The sequence below is a fragment of the Podarcis bocagei genome, assembly GCF_964188305.1.
Source record: "Podarcis bocagei genome assembly, chromosome: 4".
In the NCBI taxonomy this organism is placed as follows: domain Eukaryota; kingdom Metazoa; phylum Chordata; class Lepidosauria; order Squamata; family Lacertidae; genus Podarcis; species Podarcis bocagei.
In genome coordinates, this window is record NC_138128.1 from 50,111,541 (window position 1) to 50,131,693 (window position 20,153).

General features: G+C 43.3%; 2 long non-coding RNA genes across 3 annotated transcripts; one reads left to right on the forward strand and one right to left on the reverse strand.

The window, feature by feature from the left end:
- Positions 1-104: 104 nt before the first annotated feature.
- Positions 105-2,636, reverse strand: LOC308585913. 2 transcript variants are annotated; one of them, XR_014007676.1, is made up of 4 exons: positions 2,525-2,636; positions 864-1,062; positions 333-429; positions 105-229 (listed from the first exon to the last, which is right to left on the reverse strand). It is a non-coding gene; the product is annotated as an uncharacterized lncRNA (long non-coding RNA). The 2 variants fall into 2 exon arrangements; XR_014007677.1 differs by lacking the exon at positions 2,525-2,636 and adding an exon at positions 2,328-2,507.
- Positions 2,637-2,736: 100 nt separating this feature from the next.
- LOC308585914 lies at positions 2,737-18,311 on the forward strand. Its single transcript, XR_014007678.1, has 5 exons — positions 2,737-2,962; positions 7,212-7,337; positions 10,356-10,576; positions 12,161-12,685; positions 18,184-18,311. It is a non-coding gene; the product is annotated as an uncharacterized lncRNA (long non-coding RNA).
- The last annotated feature ends 1,842 nt before the right edge of the window (positions 18,312-20,153 follow it).

Genomic DNA, 20,153 nt, shown 5'->3' on the forward strand with positions numbered 1-20,153 from the left:
GCTCAACTCCAGCTGGGTTTTTAAATGTTTCTTTAGCCGATAGACATCTTTTCCTGAAAAGAAATACAGTTCCAAAATGAAGGAAAACCAATTGTACAAGCAGAAACCTTAATCCGGTCTTTATTTTATTTTTTTCTAATTAAGAGAATTATGCATATTTAATTAGTGTAATTCTGGCAGCAGAATTGGCCTCCTGTCAAAATCTATTTATTTAGATCATTTTCTTGCCCTAAAACAAGGAATCAGGACAACCATTAGGAAACAAGGTAGCAAATCCTGGCAGCAAAAAAATAATAACATAACATAAAAGGTCATCTCTTTATTTTTGTTACCTTGAACTAGAAAAAGAAAATAACTGGCCAGATGTGAAGATCTTATTAAGTGCCCATTTTGTAGATTTCATCTTGGACAAACATACTTCTATTGTTCCTGGAAAAAAGGGGATAATGGTCAAGGGATGGGCGGCAGATTTGTCTGCCAAAAAGCACTCTCCATCAACTTCTGCTACTGGTGGAACAAAGAAGCAGGTCACTTTCAGGACTCTAAGACGCAATCCAAGCAAGTTAAACATACTTAAGTCAACTGAAATCAGCTCAATTCTACATTGTGTTGGCTGGCAAGGTAAAAAGTAGGTATAAAAAGGATAATTCCTTGGATGACAAGATCCAAGTTTGGGGCAAATACTCTTTGGTGAGAGAACAACAGCAGAGATTTAAAATCACAAAATATACAGCAAAGTAAAGCATGGAAATAAGCATGGACCTTTACAATATGTATTTCCAAGTGAGTTCCAAAAATAATACCCTCTTCCCCCAACATAGGAAAAGACCACACATTTAGTAATTTAAAAACTGTTTACTTACCAAATCTCCAAAGGTCAGGCTCATTTTCTATACATTAGTCAGAAAGCTTGCACAGACGGTGAAACTTCGTTTAATTTCAAAGTGGTGAAGGTTCCTAAATTATTGGTATGGGAAGTCAAGAGTGACTTGTGAGAGCCATGCAGTCTGAGCTTGGAGTAACCGGCTAGCACCTCCTCAAACATTGAGCTTCTCTGGTAGTCTGGTGGGGTAAACAAAGGCTTGATTACCTAGTCTCTCTCAAAGTGATCTAAGCCTGGCAGGACAGCTTACTCTATGATCTTAACTCCTTAATGCATTCATTGGACTTAGGCATGTTGGTTATATGAGGCTGGTCATCCCACAAATTGGACTGTAGAGTTGGTGCTGGTGTATGATACCTTCCTTGACCCTCATCCCATAATGCCTTCGGGTGTCTGCTCTCAAATCAATCCTTCCATATGTTTAAATTTTCTCTTATTTTATCTCATTTGTTTCTGCTAAGAACCCCAGGGACCCTCAGTTGTCATTTGTTAGTTTCTCCCATACTTATTCCTGTGCTGCTCTTTTATATCAGCAGAGAAGCAATGAAGGACAAAGAGAAGAGGGGAAACTCAGGCAGCAGAATACCTTGGGCCATCTCTGGCCGGAGGCTGGTCTACTTCCCACCCGTACACCTGAACCTTTTCCCAAGTGCAACAGCACCCCACTTTTCCCATGCCCAAAGAAACTTGGGGAAAGCCAGGCATGCCACACACAACACCCCCCATTACGGTCACCAATAATAATTATTTTTAAAAGTTCTGCAGATGGTCTCCCTTTGCCTAGTCCCAGCACACCAATGAGATCACTCCAACAGCACTGAGCAACGACGGTCCCTTTTCACCCAGACCTATGAGATCATCGCCATCTCTTTGCTGCGTAAAATGATCACAATGGAGCTTTTCATGAAGCACGAAGCAGAGAGGGAGAGGAGGTCATCGAAAGCACCAAGAGGCTGGGATTCTTTTTTAAGGTCAGGGACCTTCTAAGGCTCAAGTTTCATGGCAAATGTGTTGGTGACAGAGTCCACACACACACACACACACACACACACACACACAGACACCACATGCCATCATTGTCATGAGGCAGCTTGCTTTTCTTTTCCAGTGTATTGAGGCCTGCTAATTGACAGTTGGTAAGCATGTCTCCAAAAGCCAGGGCCATGCGTGTGTGAGAGTTGGAAAGGAGTGCAAGGACGGCGAGGGAGGGGGGGGGAAATACTCTGAAGCGGCAGATGGCATTCTGCCACGTTCTCAAAGAACGGCTCGCCTGCGTGTCTAGCTGTCTGCTTGAACCTTGCCACAAAGTGCAGACTGGCTGCCCAGACACTCACAGACAAAATCAGTGTGGCAGGGAGGAGAAAAGTGAGGAGGGGGAGGTTGAAGCCTCTCACAACATGGGGCTTCGCTGAGCCAGGCAGAGGGGCATCGCTCCCTTACTAACCATGTGGTACGTCAGGTAGAAGTGTATTTAAGAGGGTCGAGGGTAAAAAACAGCAACATACTAGTCATGGGAAACGGAGTTTGTTCTGGATGAGTTAGGAATCTGTTTTATCTTCCCTTGAGCATTATTCCCCATTGGCTTTTTAAAAAGGGTTTTCCCCTTCTCTTCCCCCCACCCACCTTGCCCCTGCTGCTTACATTTACATCCCCCTTTTCATTTTCCTCACAATAAATAAATGATGCCATGGAGTTGCCCAGACTAGTTTTCTGCACGGCATGCATGCTAATGCCCTACACAATGGAGCCAAAGGGAGAAGATCTAGAATTTTCTGTGCCAACTGCCACAACAGGGGACAAGGTAGCTGAGGAGAATTCAGCTCAGCTTTAAGCTACTTTCACTTATTGGACTGAATCATAGAGCCCTAGGGAGGAGGGGGAGGAGCTCATCCACACCTTCGCTTGATCTGTATTTTGATCATATTGTATACCGATTACTTTTTCTCAGTCCCAAGAGCTTTTCTCATTATTCCATGGCTAGGCCTTGCAAAACTCTGATCTTACCCGGTGAATCAGATCCTATCAGAAACGCAGAGAATCTGAAGAGAGACTTTGCTTAACCAAGCTTCAATTCAGCAGGTAAGATCGAATTTCCTCATGGCACAGCCACGGAACAATAAAATTATGTAATTATGTGGTTACAGCTATCACATAATACTCTACATTTGTAAGAAATTGATATTTTAGTGCGGCGGCAGCCGCACTTTGGAACTCCCTGCCTATTGCCATCAGCCAGGTGCCTTCACTGTACTCTTTGCAGCGTCTGCTAAAAACATTTTGTGCTTTCCAGACCTGTAGAACATTGACATGTGTTTTAATCTGGTTTTCAGCTTATCACTGATTTCAATTATTTTGGGAAAGTTCTAAATTGTTCTCTTTTTTACTGATTATTTTGTTGTTTTATTCTTTTTGTATTCCACTTTGAGGTTTCGTTTACAATCAAGTGATATATACATTTTATGAAATAAATGAAATGGATGGATGGGGGAAAACTGACACACACTAAAAACACACCAGGCAATATAAAATATATTTATTCTCCATTCCACATTTAGCTCACAGTTGCATGTTCCACAGGAGATAAGTTGCCCGTGTTAAACTGCCTTCATGAATCAACCACCTCAGGTTATTCACATCAGCTAATAGCTAATAGTGGAATCAGTTCAGATATTTAGCCTTGAGTTCTCAGGTATGATTTCTTGGTAGCGACATACATACATGTGTGAATGGGGAACTCCAACACAGCAGATGGTGCCTAAATATCTGAATTGCTTCAATGAACATTCCTTCAGCCCAGACATTTTTTGACCCTTTCTCCTTGCCTTTAAGTGCTTCACTTCCACCGCGGCTCTGATGTATCGTAAGAAAATAATTGCCAGGTTGAAATGTTACCTTCTCTTCCATTATTTGGTAACATAATATTACTTACACATTGTACACAAGTGTATAATCAGATCTTTGAACCTCTAATTATATTCACTTGCCATTCTGCTTCATCCTGGACTAAACCTTAGGTACCACTTTTAAAATGAAAGGAAAAGCGATGGACTAAAAAAAGCAATGCCTTTTAAAAACTAGAGTACAAAAAAAAAATGGCAGGTTGTTAGTTTGGGTGTGTTCATAAGGAACTACAGGCACTCGACATTAGGCGCCATGTGCAGGAACAGCAGATTTTAGGCACCGCAGCCCAGGTCTGAAACCTCAGAAGAACCAGGGTCTACATGGGAAGGGGTGGCATTATGTACTGAGTTGAATAGGATCCTAAATGCAGCAGTCTGATTGGTCCTAGAACAATAGGATCCAAAATGCAGCAGTCTGATTGGACCTAGAACAATAGGATTCAGAATGCAGCAGTCTGATTGGTCCTAGAACAATGCAGCAGTATGATTGGTCTGCAGGAGCCACCCAATCCAGCTGCAGGTGGAAGTGAATCCACAACCTGATTGGCCTACAGGAGAATCCCAGAATTAGCCAATCACGTGCAGCCCATTGGGTAAATAATGTATATAAAGCAGATATTTTGGGGAAACTTTCCTCCTCACCACTATGAGCTGAATAAAGCTCATGAAATCCACTCTTGACTCTGAGTATATTTCAGGTGGCATGAAAGTCACCAAGATTATCAATAGTCTCATGCCCTCAGCATCATGAAAATAATATAATGCCCATCATGTGACAGGAGTACAAGTCATTAGACACACGCCTCCCTCTTGTGTTCTGGTGCTACCGCTGAATGGGCAACTTCAGTGTTCACTCCTTGCTTCTGGTTCTTTAAGCCAGACAACCCTTCCAGTGCAGGACAATCCTCTGACAGCCCTTTAAATAGAGGTGGCAACGTATTTATTTATTTCAAGTATAGCCCACCATTCCCCCAAGGAATTCAAAGAGGCATGCAAGCTCCTCATTTTATCCTGTGAGGTTAGAAGTTTTAAAAGTGACAGGCCCAAACCCTGGGTCTCCAGGCCCTGATCCAGCACTCTAACCATTATGCCACAGTATAATGATTCCAGGGGTACCAGGCACACTTACTAGGGTCTTTTTGACAAAGTGGCACAGCAGAGACTGTGGTGTCTTTATGATACATGGTATATATATATATATATATATATATATATATATATATATATATGCTTTCGTAGATTTTCACGGGTACAGGAATGCAGGTTTTGGTGTCTTCGTTACTGGAACAGGTATCTTTGTTACTGGAACAGTAACAACGGAGCAGTTCCAGTAACAAGAAGCCGAAAGCACCAGCCTGAAGATGACGAGTGAGACCTCGTCGAAACGTCGCCTAGACACCCCAACTCTTACACGGGAAGACACCCGAAGACACCAAAACCTGCATATATATATATATATATATATATATACAGCTCTTCTGGTGTTCTTTGATCAAATGAATTGCCGGGGGGGGGAGTTCAATGCACCTAAACAGGCTTTCCCAACTCTTTGCCATGTCCACCCCCATTGCCCACCCCCTCCACACACACACCAGAAGTTGTGCTTGAGGTTGGGCTCTAATGGCATGCAATCAGACACAGTTGTGCGGCAGAGGAAAAATTTGGAATATCTGTGTACTTTCCAGCATTGCATTTCAGAGCACATACCTTAACAGGCTTTAAGAGTCTGGCAGAATTTGAGATGCATATTGCTTGCTATATATAAAAATATATTACACACACATGATGACTTTATTAATATTTAATACATTTTAAACATAAGCAAATGCCTTATAAAAGTATATGCAGTGCAGGAAATAATTCCATTTCCTCTTTTTGAGTAATTATGCCAAACAAAGAGGGAACTTTAACCTGTTTTATAAAGCTAGGCATTATATATAGTGATGTGAGATATATATAAAAACTATAACTAACTATATATAAAAAACTATATAAAAACATATATAGTTATATATGTACTTTTATATCTATATTTATATCTAATCTATATCGCACACACACAAATATATATATATATGACACATTCTTAGTGAGTATCGTTGAAAACCATAACTAAAAAGTTATACTTGGTATACTGAAATCTGTTTATGCATAATCTGCTCTAGTGTATGTGTGTAAAAATATGAATATGTATGTGACACAAAGTTTTAATTATGTGTTTTCTGATGGTATAGAATTATGGCCCCTTGTTAGTGTCTTGCCCATGCTCAAAAGCAAGATCGGACATTCACAGGAGACAGCATGCATAACAGGTTAACAAAAGATATAAAATTTGCCCAGAAAAACCAACCTGTTCTACAAAAGAGATCAGAACCTATAATCAGGGTGTCTAATATAATATCATCTGAGCTGCTTTTTGATCCTACTAACAGTTAGTGGGAAAGCTCAGCAACAAGAGCACACACTTTGCTTGTAGATAGTCTCAAACTCAGTCCTTTGGCTAATGTGCTGCACTTGGTTTGATGCAGGCATGGCCAAACTTGGCCCTCCAGCTGTTTGGGGACTACAGTTCCCATCATCCCTGACCACTGGTCCTGTTAGCTAGGGATGATGGGAGTTGTAGTCCCAAAACAGCTGGAGGGCGAAGTTTGGCCATGCCTGGTTTGATGGATGGGATCTCAACTTGTTCAGGCACGGCCAGCATCACTGAGCACCCAGCAAGTGTCAGGTGGTAGGTCAAAGGTGCTGAGCCCCACTTCCCATACTGGCATTGCTACAGCTTACCTGGACAATGCTGGGGTAGGACGGTGGTGAGGTTATTGTGAGGATGCCGTGGCTAGAGTGCTGGATTTGCTCCACCAGCATTTCACACAGCCATGACCTTGCCACAGCCTGGTCCAGGTAAGCTGCAGCAACCATAGTGTCCTGAGGGCAGCCTTGCCCAACTCAGTGGCGTAGCGTGGGGGGTGCAGGGGGGGCGGCCGCACCGGGCGCAACATCTGGGGTTAGGGTTAGGGGGCGCAAGTCCACGGGTTAGGGGGTGCTAATCCACAGGTTAGGGGGCGCAAATTACTTGCCTTGCCCCGGGTGCTGACAACCCACGCTACGCCACTGGCCCAACTTGCCACTAATGCAAGCACTAGCTGAAGCTCTCATCCCCAGTGGCAATCCCTGGCCCATATGCGAGAGACACGTCTGGTTTTGCTGCTATTGGTGCACCAATATTGGTGCTTCTCTCTGCACTCCTCCCAGCAGTCATTCCTTCTCTGGTCAACAGCTGAATGACAACAAGTCAAAACGGGCCTATTGAGAATCTCTTTCCCAAGTCTTCCAAAAACCTGTATGTGAACTACTGAGCAGCAACCTCACTTGATTAGCACATTTGTATTTATTTATTGAGAATAAATACCATTTGGGGTTTTTTGCAGCAGATCCCATAACTACTTGCTCAGAAGTAAGTCCCTCTGAGTTCAAAGGGGCTTACTCCCAGGTAAATGGGCCTAGGACTGCAGAGTTAACACCGAATGGGAGCATGCTTCAGACATGGAACAATGGTAAGCAAGCAAAATAAGTGACTCTCCCTCCCTTCTTTCTCCAGGCCTCCTCCCCATCTAATGGCTCATGAAAGAGTCTGAATTTAAAATGGTTTTGCTGGGCTAAGAAATCATTTCACAAAGTAGCACTTGGCTGAAAATGTGGCCACGTTTCTCTAGCCTGTAATTGAGCAAAGGTTTCATTTCCTCCCTGCTGACTGAAGCCTGTGGCTCCATGACCGGTAGAGCTGCTCAGATGACAAGTGCCACACTGACAGAATCTTTTACACTTTGCCCTTTAGACTTGCTGTGAGCATAGGTAGATGATAAGGTGGTTAAAAACGCACCTGAGCCTCATCTAGATCTGCAGTTGCCAGTAGCAGAGCAGCTGTTATGGAAGATTGCCCTAAAATTGCCCGCCTAGAGGCAGCCAAGGAACAGAGACCTCTACTCTGCAAAGAACTGGAAACCCACAAATGTTTGCACTTATAAAAAAAAACAAAAAAACAACCCATTGCCACTAAAATAGGGTTAAACTTGCTTGACCTGATTGCCAGTAGCCTGGCTAATTGCTATTCCTACATGGCCAGTTTTAAAAGAATAAGTTTGAGTGTTGTTGCATATGTTTATATGCTTTAACATTTGCTCACATCTGCAAATTAGCAAGGCCCCTGTATTTTTCTCTGGCGCAGGTGGAAACCCTCGAGCCTTGCTGAAATCAAGCAACACTCAAGTATCATCTTAGCTGCTTTTATGAAACTGGGGCTTGGGCTAAGGAAGTTGTGCTCCATTTGTATGCAGTGTGTCTTTGTGTCTTCTAGACTGCAATACCATGCACATTCGCCTGGGAGTAAGCCCCATTACTGGAACTTACTTCTGAGTAAACATGCCACAACTATGCTGTCAGAAATGGTTTTTACACTGGCTTTTAGCTTTGTGTGAAACTTTGCCTGTTTACTAGACCTGTTTACTTTTTTAAAAACCCCCACTTAATAATAATAATAATAATCTGATTGGATACAGTGGCCTGCCAAATACCTCTGATAGTGGAGTCCTACACATGTCTGCTCAAAAGTCCCATTGGGTTCAGTGGGGCTTAGTCTTCCTTGAGCCATCACGGCCTGCAGCTATTGATAGACCTATATTCCATGAATTAATCTAATTATTGCTGGTTTTTAATCTTGATAAACCATGTATTCTGAAGAGATCAACACTAGAGCAGGGCGCCGGTTCCTGGGGGCAGAATCATTTTGAGACCCCTCTATATTTGGGGGGTAGGTGCCATTCTTGCCTCCCCGCCCCCCATGTCCCCAAAGTACAAAGACAAAGTACTGAGCAGGGCATGGCTCCAGAGGCTGACTCCTCCTCCTCTTCCTCCTGCTGCTGCTGCAGAGCAGAAGGAGGGTCTAAGTAGCCTCCTGCTGCTAGTAGTCCCAAGAGGAGGAGGAGGAGCCGCTGCTGTGTTTGGTGCCACCCCTGGAATTTCTCAATAGAATGTTCCACACATGCTAGACTGCAGAGTTATTAAAGCTGCCTCTTTGTCTTAGAAGGATAGTTCACCAAGTTCTGTAAGATTTGGTCTTTTCTGGAAAGTAAACCTGAAGCTCCTTACTATTTAATATTTCTAAAGCTGGGCTTAATGGGAGGGATCACTGCCAGTTTGCTTTATAGAAAAGGTAAAGGGACCCCTGACCATCAGGTCCAGTCGTGGCCGACTCTGGGGTTGCGGCACTCATCTCGCTTTATTGGCTGAGGGAGCCGGCGTGCAGCTTCAGGGTCATGTGGCCAGCATGACTAAGCTGCTTCTGGCGAACTAGAGCAGCACACGGAAACGCCGTTTACCTTCCTGCCGGAGCAGTACCTATTTATCTACTTGCACTTTGATGTGCTTTCAAACTGCTAGGTTGGCAGGAGCAGGGACTGAGCAATGGGAGCTCACCCAGTCGTGGGGATTCAAACCGCCAACCTTCTGATCAGCAAGCCCTAGGCTCTGTGGTTTAACCCACAGTGCCACCAGCGTTCCATAGTTTGCGTTATAAATCCATCAAATAGAAGGATAGCATTGTGATGGTAGCCTAGCATAATTCTTGGGATGGGGAAGGGGGGTTTATATAAAAAAGTACCTGTCAGAAAGGAAACCCCCTCCCTCACCTCAGTCCATCACCAAGACCATCTATGTTAATGGCTATTATCACATCTCATAGCAATGAATTCCAAGAATTAATTATGCACTGCACAATCAAATTCTGTTGCATAAGCAAGTATGTGTCATATAATCAGCACCCATTGACAGAATGGTAAGACCACCTGGTTTGATTTTATTTTAGCTCGTCTTCTGTGATTAACAATAGCAACTAAACACAATACAGGTGTTTAAATGAATTGGAAAACTATGTGAATTAGCAATTGACCAAGAATCTGATAAAAAATAAAATCAATAAATACTGTTCCCTACAACATGGGAATAATAACATGCTAAATACTTGCTTCCCTTGGCAGAATGTTGTGCCTACCAAACCAATTGTGATGCCTTAGAAGGGGTCTGCTCCAATTTTCACCTGAAAAGGCTCTGAAACACTGCTATAAGATAAAGCTGTGTTGAGGAAATGGATCTTGTTAAATAATGACCCACATCCCTTGACTGAGTCCCCCAGAAACATGGCAGCCTAACAGACATAAGATATTGGGGGACAGTAAGAGATTCACTCCTAAATAAATGAATGTGCTCTTCTAATTATACTGTACAGTTCCAATTTGTATTTGAGGAGGACATTTCCATAATAACAAAGCGGGAGCGGTTGGGGGCTAATGACACAGATTGGTCCTGAGGTTTCATTTCTTTGTTACAAAAGTCCTTCCAGTGGCAGCATTTTGATGTTGGACAGCATGGCAACGCACTCTGTAACATGCATTTTCTCCAGCTCTCCACAGTGAGTATGAAATCAGCTCACTAGCTCCAGTTTAGACTATTGCACTGTTTCTAAGGCCTAGATTCCTCCCTCTTTCTTCCTCTTCTTTCTTTTTATCTTTTTTTCCCAGGACCACACATATCAACCAGTAAGTGTTTCTCTGCTGTAGAATAGAAGAGTCTGCAAAGAGTTTGATAAATAGAAGAGTCTGATAAGTTTAATGGCCTCAGCAGCTGCTTCTGAAAAAGAAAAAGAAACCATTTCAAAATAATCTGGCTTCAAATTCAGATCATGCTATAGGAAGAGCTGAACCACTGCCTAGAGTGGGACTGGATGAGGGTCAATAAACTGGTAAGACAGAGTTGGTGCCTGGTTTATTGGGAGTGGGGTAGCATTTCACCTTAAGGTCTGTAGGTTCAATCAGGTCTGTCCCTGTCTTTAGGGGCTCAAGTGGCCGTGGAGGCATTAAACCCCCTTCATCAGCTAAGACTGGTGCACTAGCTGTGACCTCGTCCAGGCAGAGATAACCTAGCCACAATTTTTCATGCTCCAGTGACACACCTTTTAGAATATTACAAAACACAGTCTATGGGGCTGCCCTTGAAGATAGTTCAGACAGTACAATTAGTACAAAATATAGCATCTAGGTTACGTACCTGGCATATGGCACTCATCTTCCCAGCCTTGAATGAGTGCCCTGGGTCCCATTCCATTTCCAGGTTCAATGACAACCCCCTCACCCCGTGCCTGGTTATCGGTTTGCTTTGTTCTTGTTTTTATTATGTATTTTGTGTTTCTGTCTTATATTGTTATGCTGTGAATCACCCTGAGATAAATAAATAATAATGTCAAATGCTGGTTTTAACTTTGAGAACCCTAAATGACTTTGGAGCAGGGTCCCTTAATAATTACTTTCTCCCTTATGTGCAGGTCTCTTCATCAGAGGCCCTTCTGTCGTTCCCACAGATGTGAGGTGGATTGTGACGCAAGACAGGAACCCAGACACATCCCATAATGTATTGCAATGTATTAAAAGGCACAACCTGGAACCCTGGCAAACTTGGAATTGCCAGTTCATATTACACTGATGTTTGGCGAAATGTACAAAATTTCACGAGAGCCTAGAGAGGGCAGTGCAGAAAACAGATATATTATAATACAGTGGTGCCCCGCAAGACGAAATTAATTCGTTCCGCAATTTTTGCCCTCTAACGAATTCTTCGTCTTGCGAAGCACGGTTTAAACGGTTTAACAAAGTCGCAAGAAGTTTTCATCTTGCGAAGCAAGCCCATAGGGAAATTCGTCTTGCGAGGCAAATCGCGAATGAAAAAACCTTTCGTCTAGCGAGTTTTTTGTCTTGCGAGGCATTCGTCTTGCGGGGCACCACTGTATTATCTTCTATTGCCAAGCAAGAAAGACACAGATACAATCAGATACAAATGTGTTGCAATATAGTCCATTTATAAATTGTTTCCCATAGAATATCTCAATGCAATTTCACAGTAAAAATAATTCCATATTTTAAAAAATATTTCAAATCCAATACAGTTATCCTGTTCATGCAAGGACTTCCACTCCCTCTCCTCTCCCCATGTACCCTTCTGCCCCCCAAATCTACTCTGAAGGGTTGAAGGAGCCCCAGGGCAGATTTGAGAATGTGAAGGGCAGGAGGGGAAGTTGCATTGTGCAAGCAGAAGTCATTGTCCTACAGGGATAGAACACGCAAACAGCGATGAAAATATATATGCATCTGTGCACACATGCATTGTGTGTGTGTATGGATTACTAGATTGTGAAACAAGACTCTTGGCTGATAATCATAGCTAAACTAAAATTGTTCAAATAATCCACTTCCCTTCCCTTGAACAATTGAACTGAGCAAAGGGACAGGAAATAAGGAAAGGTCAGATTTGCATGCTTTGTTTGTTTCCTTAGATTTTCCATAGTTGTGGAACTGAATGTCCAGCATTTGAAGATCAAGTTCACCCTTTAGGCTTGCAGTTGCAACCCTCTTCAGAATAAGAACTCAAATGGGGCCTTTGTAAAGAAATAGATATACACAAAACCATGATGTCTTCTCCCTGCTCTTGAGTGATGTCAAATGACCTCTCTACCCTCCAGCCTAAGCTGCTTTTCCAGACAGTGGATCAATCACTGTATTCCTAGGAGTGGTGTAAAATTCACCTTTTAGCAGACAGAGTTTGGCCCACCTCACTAGGGACCCGAGCCGTGGACACTCAGAGCATCATTACATCAACCTAAGAGGAGAGCCGATTCCATCTGCAGTGTAAAGAGACACCAAACTATTCATTTCTCCTCTCTTTCTCTCTCTGTGTCAGTTTAAAATCCTTTAATTCATTGTATAGTACTTTGCAAACCATAAACAACTTAAGAAGGAATGCTCTTCCTAAAAACAACTTGGCCTCCTCAAAACAAGTCTCATGGAAGACTGACTTAAGAGTAAGTAGGCTAGTCAAAGTGATTTGTCAATCTCGGCTTTAATGTGCAAAACATTTTCTAATCCTTCTGTCATTCAGCCTCTCAATAGTCTGTCATTCCCATTTTCTCTCATGGGATGCTGAAGTCTGAGGGCCAAATGAGATGTGGCAACAGAATGTATGAATCTCTCTCAGCTCTCTCTAAACTTTTGGAAGTAGCAGCCACTGTGTGTGTATGTAGAGAGGGGGATTGAAGTCAGGGCTGCAGCATAGGGGAAGGGTATTGGTTTGTTTTTTTACCAGACAGCATCCTGGAACCCTCATAGGTAGGGCATATGTCACCCAGTTCACTGCTCTTAAGTTGAAGTGCTAGGAACTTGATGAAATCTGTCTCACACTGAATACAATGGGGCTTTGAGGAGGGGGCTTCACCTTTCGCTGGGTTGGACCCATTATTTATTTTAAAGGTGTGCATCCTGCCTTTCCTTCACTTGATCTCTTAGTTGGCTTGCATAATTATAAGCCTGTATAAGCAAAACAAGCTGAAAAACAGGAACAGACACACAATTATTGTGAGAATCACTGTACAAAATGGCAGATCAATCAAATGCATTCTGTAATTACCATCAATCCATGGGAGGGGTAATTTAAAAAAAAATCACCAGGCACTTAAGGGATAGAGGGGGTGGGTGGGACAGGACTGAGACAGGTATGTTTGCTTAGGGAGTTTTCATTTATTTGTGCATTTATTAATGCATTTATTTATCAATTTTATATTCCGCCCTTCCTCCCAATGGAGCCCAGAGCAGCAAACAAGTGATAACAACATCTTTAAAGTCACCCAGCACCCACCTTGTCGTCTTTCCTGTCTTGAACAAAAGCTGTGTGTTTTGTTTTGTTTAATTGTCCCCAGCTTTTTAATGCATTTATATTTAAACCCTTCCTTACTTGGGTGTTTGTACCACCAGTGCTTTTTTTCTGGGAGGACACAGGGGTATACACATACCCCTAAACATTTTGTGAATCTAAGTTTGGCCCCATTGAAGGGCAGTATTTCAATATGAGTGGGAAAATGAAAGTACCCCTAAACATTTTTTTAGGGGGGAAAATCATTGTGTACCACTGAGCTCACTGGCAGTTGCTACTTAGTATGCCTAGGGCTGCGATGCACAGCTGTGATCAAAATCTATAATCCTTTCCAGGTTTTGTATTCTGCATTATGCTTTCATATCATTAGAGTGTTTTCTTTTTGTTTACTACACAAACGTATTTTGTTTGAAGCTGTTTCCTTGATGGAGATAACAAGGTGCCCTGGGAATACCTATCAATCCAGCAGGGAAGGTGTGGCATAACAGTCACGGAAACACATAAAACAAATGAAGGCTGAAAGGGGCCACAACCAAAAAGCCCCTGTCACTGGTGGCCATCCACCCAGCCTCTGAAGAGGGGTGGGAACTGGAGAAGGGCCTCAGATCACAGTAAATGCACATGCTTGTGCCTCCACATTTGCTCAAGTAAGAGATCATCATGGCCAGTGTACTGTCCTCTGAATCATTTGCAAGCAGACTCTTTAATGGATGTATTTACCTATGCCCCGGAAGAGAGGCAACTGGACACTTGGGAAATCAAAACTATTTATATTATGTTGCTACATTTTTATCCTGTTCCTCTTGGTCAGGGTGACAGGCATGGCTTTCCCCTCCCTCTTCCATCCTCTCAACTAGGGATTGGGCAGAAATTTGATTCAGTTTGCATCTGAAGGGGATCTTACCAAATTCACACTTTCTGAAAAAATGTATGAACTGAAACATAGCCATCCTTCAAAATCCACCCTCTCCCAGATTTTATAGTGCGTTTCCCCCAGTCAAGCAGTGTGTACAGAAAGGGTAAAGTAAATACACATGCTAGTGAAAGCAGTGAAATGACTTTAGATGGGGATATTTATGGGGAGGTTCCTTTGGGGGGAGATTCCCTGCCCCCCAGCCCTAACTTGAGCTTCCAGGAATTGAATCTGAGATTTTCTGCATGCAGGGCAGATGAGCCATCGCTCTGCTATGGCCGTTCCCACAGAATATCTTTATATGGTGAACTTTGTTTAGAGTTTTTAATCTTCCGAACCTCTTTTCATATTGTTTTTCTCAATATTGTTGTTCTGTTAGGATATAGTTTCAATGAACATTTTAATTTCTGTAAGCTACTCCGAGTAACTGAGTTTATTAAATAAATAGGACAGGATTGAAAACTTTGAATACATAAATTAAAAAAATAAAGAATTACTTCTAAATAACACCTGTACCTTATTTAGACCTGTTTTCATTCAGACATATAACAGCACCATTATACAGCAAGATATGACAAAATCTGCAAAGGCTGAGTTTATAAGGTTTTATTCATTTCACATTTTGATAGGAATTTAACTGCCTCCCTCAATGGACAGCCGCCATAGCGTTTGCTTCTACATTCTTAAGGGTGGGGTGTGCTTCGTGTTCTTCACAGTATTTGAGAATGAGTCACAGAGAATGAACTACCTATCACTCTCTGAAAAGGAATTTCCTTCATACAAAGAACTGAGGTCAATCTGTGATGGAGGGAGAAGCCAATAGATCGTTGATGGGGCATAAAAGTAAACTTTAGTTTCCACAGCTGCCTTCTGGCAGCCTGGTTGTGTAAATGCATTTTATGGAGCAAATAGCAGCTGTTGACCCCACTGCAATTAAAGCTGTATCTTAAGCTAGGGCAGAGGTAGAGGCATTCAGCACTGTCTTTTAGGCTCTTGCAAACCCTGTCAGATAGCCTTCCCCAACCTGGTGCCCAGCAGAGGTTTTGGGCTGGGCACGGTGGAAAATGCTAAATAGTGCTGCCTGCTGAGTGCCAAGGCATTACAGCTACCTCCACTTTTTCTACTCTAACTTTCTTCAGAAATGTCCTGTTGACTTAGATTTCATTGGTTTTTTTTTAAAAAAAAGTATGGATCCCCTGCTAGCATGGGGCCTGGTACATGTGTACCTCTTGCACCTCCCTGTTAGCAGCCCTGAACATGAGTAATTCAAAATTTCTATCGGTGATATAAGACAAGAACAGTGAGGTCACCTCTGTGCCATACATTTAAAGCATTCTTACACCACTTTGACAGTCCATGGAGAAGCTTGGGAACTGTAAAGTGCTGGGAATTGTAGCTCTGTGAGGTCAGTGTCAAGCAACAGTTCTTGGAATTCTTTGGGAGAAGTCATGACTATTGAAAAAATATAAGAAATTTCTGTTTTAAATTTGTGAGGTTGATGTGACCTGAATGTCAGGCACTGCACTATGGGGCATGGAGGGGGGGGCGTTGGGTGCCACAGGGATCTGTAGGGAGGCACCAAAGTCTTTAGTGCAGTGGCTGCTGTGCATCTGGGGTTGGGATTCTGGGTGGCAGGGGAGCTTGTGTGCTTGCTGGTTCCTTGGTTGCTGCAGTGGGGCAGAGCCACTTCCAGTCCCTGAAATCAGCGGCTGCCCTAAGAAACTGAGATGGACCTACCTCATTTTGCTCTCAGCCAGCCCCCACCTGCCTACCCCGCTACTTACAATCAGTCCAGGGGGTTTCACTGTCTGTCAGCTTCTTCCTTCTTTGGTCTCAGTGTTAACTCCAGGGAAGGGGAGGGTAGAAGTAGAATTAATTGACTCTGCCTCCCATTGGCTCTGGTTCCACCTTCTGTTGGGGCTTGAAGCCAGACACCCAACTATTCCCCAGTGTGCACCAGCCACCACTGAAGCAGGTGGAGGGATGTGTAGAAAGGCAAAACGGACAAACAGATGAAGGGGAGGAAGCACACAATGAGAGAGAGAGGTGGGTGGCAGAGAGAGAGAGAGAGAGCGCTCTAGACAAACTCCACCTACTGCTGACTATAGCTCCACACACTCCCAGCACCCAGCCCTTGGCAGATCCCTGCTGAGAGAATGTGGGCCTCCATATATATATATATATAAATATAAATATGTAGGTTTTGGTGTCTTCGGGTGTCTTCCCGTGTAAGAGTTGGGGTGTCTAGGCGACGTTTCGACGAGGTCTCACTCGTCATCTTCAGGCTGGTGCTTTCGGCTTCTTGTTACTGGAACAGAGCAGGATCTCAGTGTTTGAGTTCCTATAAATACTGTTGAGGGGGTGTGGTGTATAGCCTCCAACGTTCTGGGCAGAGAGGAAGTTCCTAGGTTAATGTGCCTTTTCTTCTTTTGTTCATTAATTACTTGAGGGATATCTTGAGTGATTACTTGAGTGATATTCTGAGTACCACTTAGGAGGGTCATTAGGTGTGGATTAGTTGCTAAAGCTTTCGTGTCTTGACCTCTTGACCTTGTAAAGAGTTTTTCTGAGAAGATGGCTGTACTGCACTTAGTTGTGCTCTGGCTTGGCTTCGTGTATAGGGGCGAGCTGTGGTTTTGTGCCCTGTGCCAGCCAGATCTGTGTAGGGATTGCAGGGGGGTGCAGCATCCGGAGGTGCCACTATGGTTTGGCTACTGGATGGTGTCTGTAATTTATCTGTGGAGAGGGTCTGGGTTTGGGTCTGGTGTGGTTGATTGGAGATGGCGTTCTGTGTGCCTCTGGTTCTGGTGTCGGTTTTTGTGGGGAGGGCTAATTTCCAGATGTCTGGCAGGCGGGACGTGTCGTCACGCTTGTTCATGTTGTGAGGGTGTTTCTCTATCTCGATGGCTTCCATGATTATTCTCTTGTGGTGATGTTCCATGTTAAAGAGCAATTTGGAATCTGCAAAATTAATTTCGTGTCCTGTTTCTTTCATGTGTTGGTAAAGAGAGGAAGTTTTTTCTTCTTTTTTGACGGCATTCTTGTGTTCTGCGATACGTGCATTTATTCGTCTGTTTGTTTGTCCAATGTACGTGGCTGGGCAGACTTTGCAGGGTATTTCATAGACCCCTTGGTTTTCTAACTGGATTTTATCTTTTGGGTTTCTGAGGATATTGGCTATTTTTTGGTTGGTGCAAAAGGCTGTTTTGATATTGTGTTTATGGAGGATTTTGCTAATTTTATCTGTAGTGCCCTTGATATAAGGAAGGAGGGCCATGCCATTGTTTTCTTCTGTGTCTTGGTTTTTGGGGGGTGTTTCTTTTTGGATTAGCTTCGTAACCCTGTTTTGCTGGTATCCGTTGGCGATTAACACATTTGAGAGATTCTGTAACTCAGTTGTCAAGTGGTCTTTGTCAGCCAGGCGTTTGGTTCTGGAGATGAGAGTCTTGGCTACGGAGTTTATTTGTGCAGGGTGGTAAATATAAATATATATATATATTTCATGTCCAAGGCAAAATGTAGTGTGCTACTTCAGGGCTTCTTTACTGGCAGCTCAATATGCAACATTTATTGACTTGATTGGCCAACAGTAACTGTGGCCAGGACAGTCTAGTGTGGCTGCAATTTCCTCTTGTCAGTAGGATGTTAATTAACCAGCCATTGGCTCTGTCAGACATTGCACCTCAGGCTGTTATGGTATTCCTGCTCCTGTACCGAAGTTGCATTTCCTCTATTTTCAGAACCTCACCACGTCCTCTTCACCTTCCGGGCCTTGGCACCTGCCCTTCAGCTTTGCTTGGAACTTAACCTAGTTCAGATCTATTGCCTTCCCCTGAACAAGGGATATATTTGCTGTAATTACTTGCACAACCTTTTTTGATTCTATATATCTGAGGTTCCACTGAAGCTGCTTGGTTCCCGGTTCCTACTCTGCTGGCGATTATTGACCATATTGATGGATTAAGGCCAGGGATGACAGATTGCTTCCCTCACCCTGAAAACTCCAGGCTCAGTGACAAAAAGACAAATGGTGAAGACACTTTTTAATGTAATTCCTTCATATTTTGCCAGTGTTTTGTTCCTGTCCACATTTGGCCACAGCTGACTTTTCTCCTTTGCCTTTACTCTTCTTTGTTTGTAGAATGTAGCTTGTAAAACTTTTAGCTGGGCTCTCCAAAGCACCGTGTATATTGATAGTACTCCAAGTACCAGAGAGAAGAAACAACCAGGCTAACTGTCTCCCAAAAGTATGACAAAAATTAAATAGCCCGATGATGACATCACTGCAAAACAAACAAGGCCACCATTTTAATACCACTCATGTTGAATGCAATGAAGATTAACGGTATGTTTATTGCTTTTCGAAACAAACAAACAAAACAACCCAGGTTGGTCTTTCCTAATGGAAAGTTTCAAACTTTACAAAACAGATTAAATTTGTGGGGGGAAATGTACAAAGATTTTCGAACAGAAGCAGAGCCAGTACAGTGGTACCTCAGGATGTGAACGGGATCTGTTCCGGAGCCCCGTTCACATCCAGAAGCAAACATAACTAGTGACGGCACGTCTGCGCACGCACGCGTCGCTTTTTGCCACTTCTGCACATGCGCGTGACGACATTTTGAGTGTCTGCGCGTGCGCAAGCAGCGAAACCCAGAAGTAACACACTCCATTACTTCCGGGTTGCCACGGAGCGCAACTCGAACGCGCTCAACATGAAGCATATTCAACCCGAGGTATGACTGTACTCTAGCTTCTCAACAGCTGGGTCACTGTTGCCTACCAGGAAGGGTGGGGCAGTAGGGAGGTCAGAATGGTGCAAACGCACCACCAGAATCAATCTAGCCCTCTTCTATGGCACCAACCTCCCTGCTGCCTCACCTCCCTCACAGTAAGCAACAGCAACCCACCTGCAAGGAAGCTAGCTTAGTGGCTCTACCCCAGCTGATAAGTCGCTTCTGGATTTGAATGGCAGTACCCCTCCAATGAAAATAGATACTTTAAAGATGGGCCACTGGTAAGAAAGCGCTGCCGTTTTTATGAAAAGCTTGGAAATATTCTTTGTACCCAATATTCACTCGCTTCCTGGAATGGCCTCCTAGAGGAGGTTCATCAGGCCCCAACATTTCATTCTTTTAGGCTAGGGATGGGGTGCCCTCCAAAGGTTTTTGGTCTACATAACTCACATCAATACTGACTGCTGGCCATGATGTCTGGAGCTGGTGGGAGTTGAGTCCAAAAACATCTGGACATAGCAGGTTCCCCAACCCTGTTTTAGGTGCTTGACTAAACCATGGCTCTTCCAGAAGGCTTTCAGTTGATTGTTCCTCTTGGCTTTGTTATACTAGTTATACTATGGCTCATAGCATTTTATTGGTGGTACTTCAACATATATACATATATGTGTATATATGATGTGCTTTGAGGTATTGTGTGGTTGTTTCTATATCTTTTCCAGTGCTATGATATCATTCTTGAAGATGGAACAAGTAGAACTGTACACGGTCTTCCAAATGTGCCCACACTGGACAGTTATGCAGAAGCCCAAGGAGACTGGCAACGTTATTTTCAGTGCCTTCACTAACAATATGCTAGCTACACATAACAATGATAGCAAGATAAAGTAGGTCTGAACTGTTACCCTCTCACTTACCTGTGTTCAAATGGCATTGTTTCCATCCTGCTCACTTTTCAAATTCTGTCTCACAGG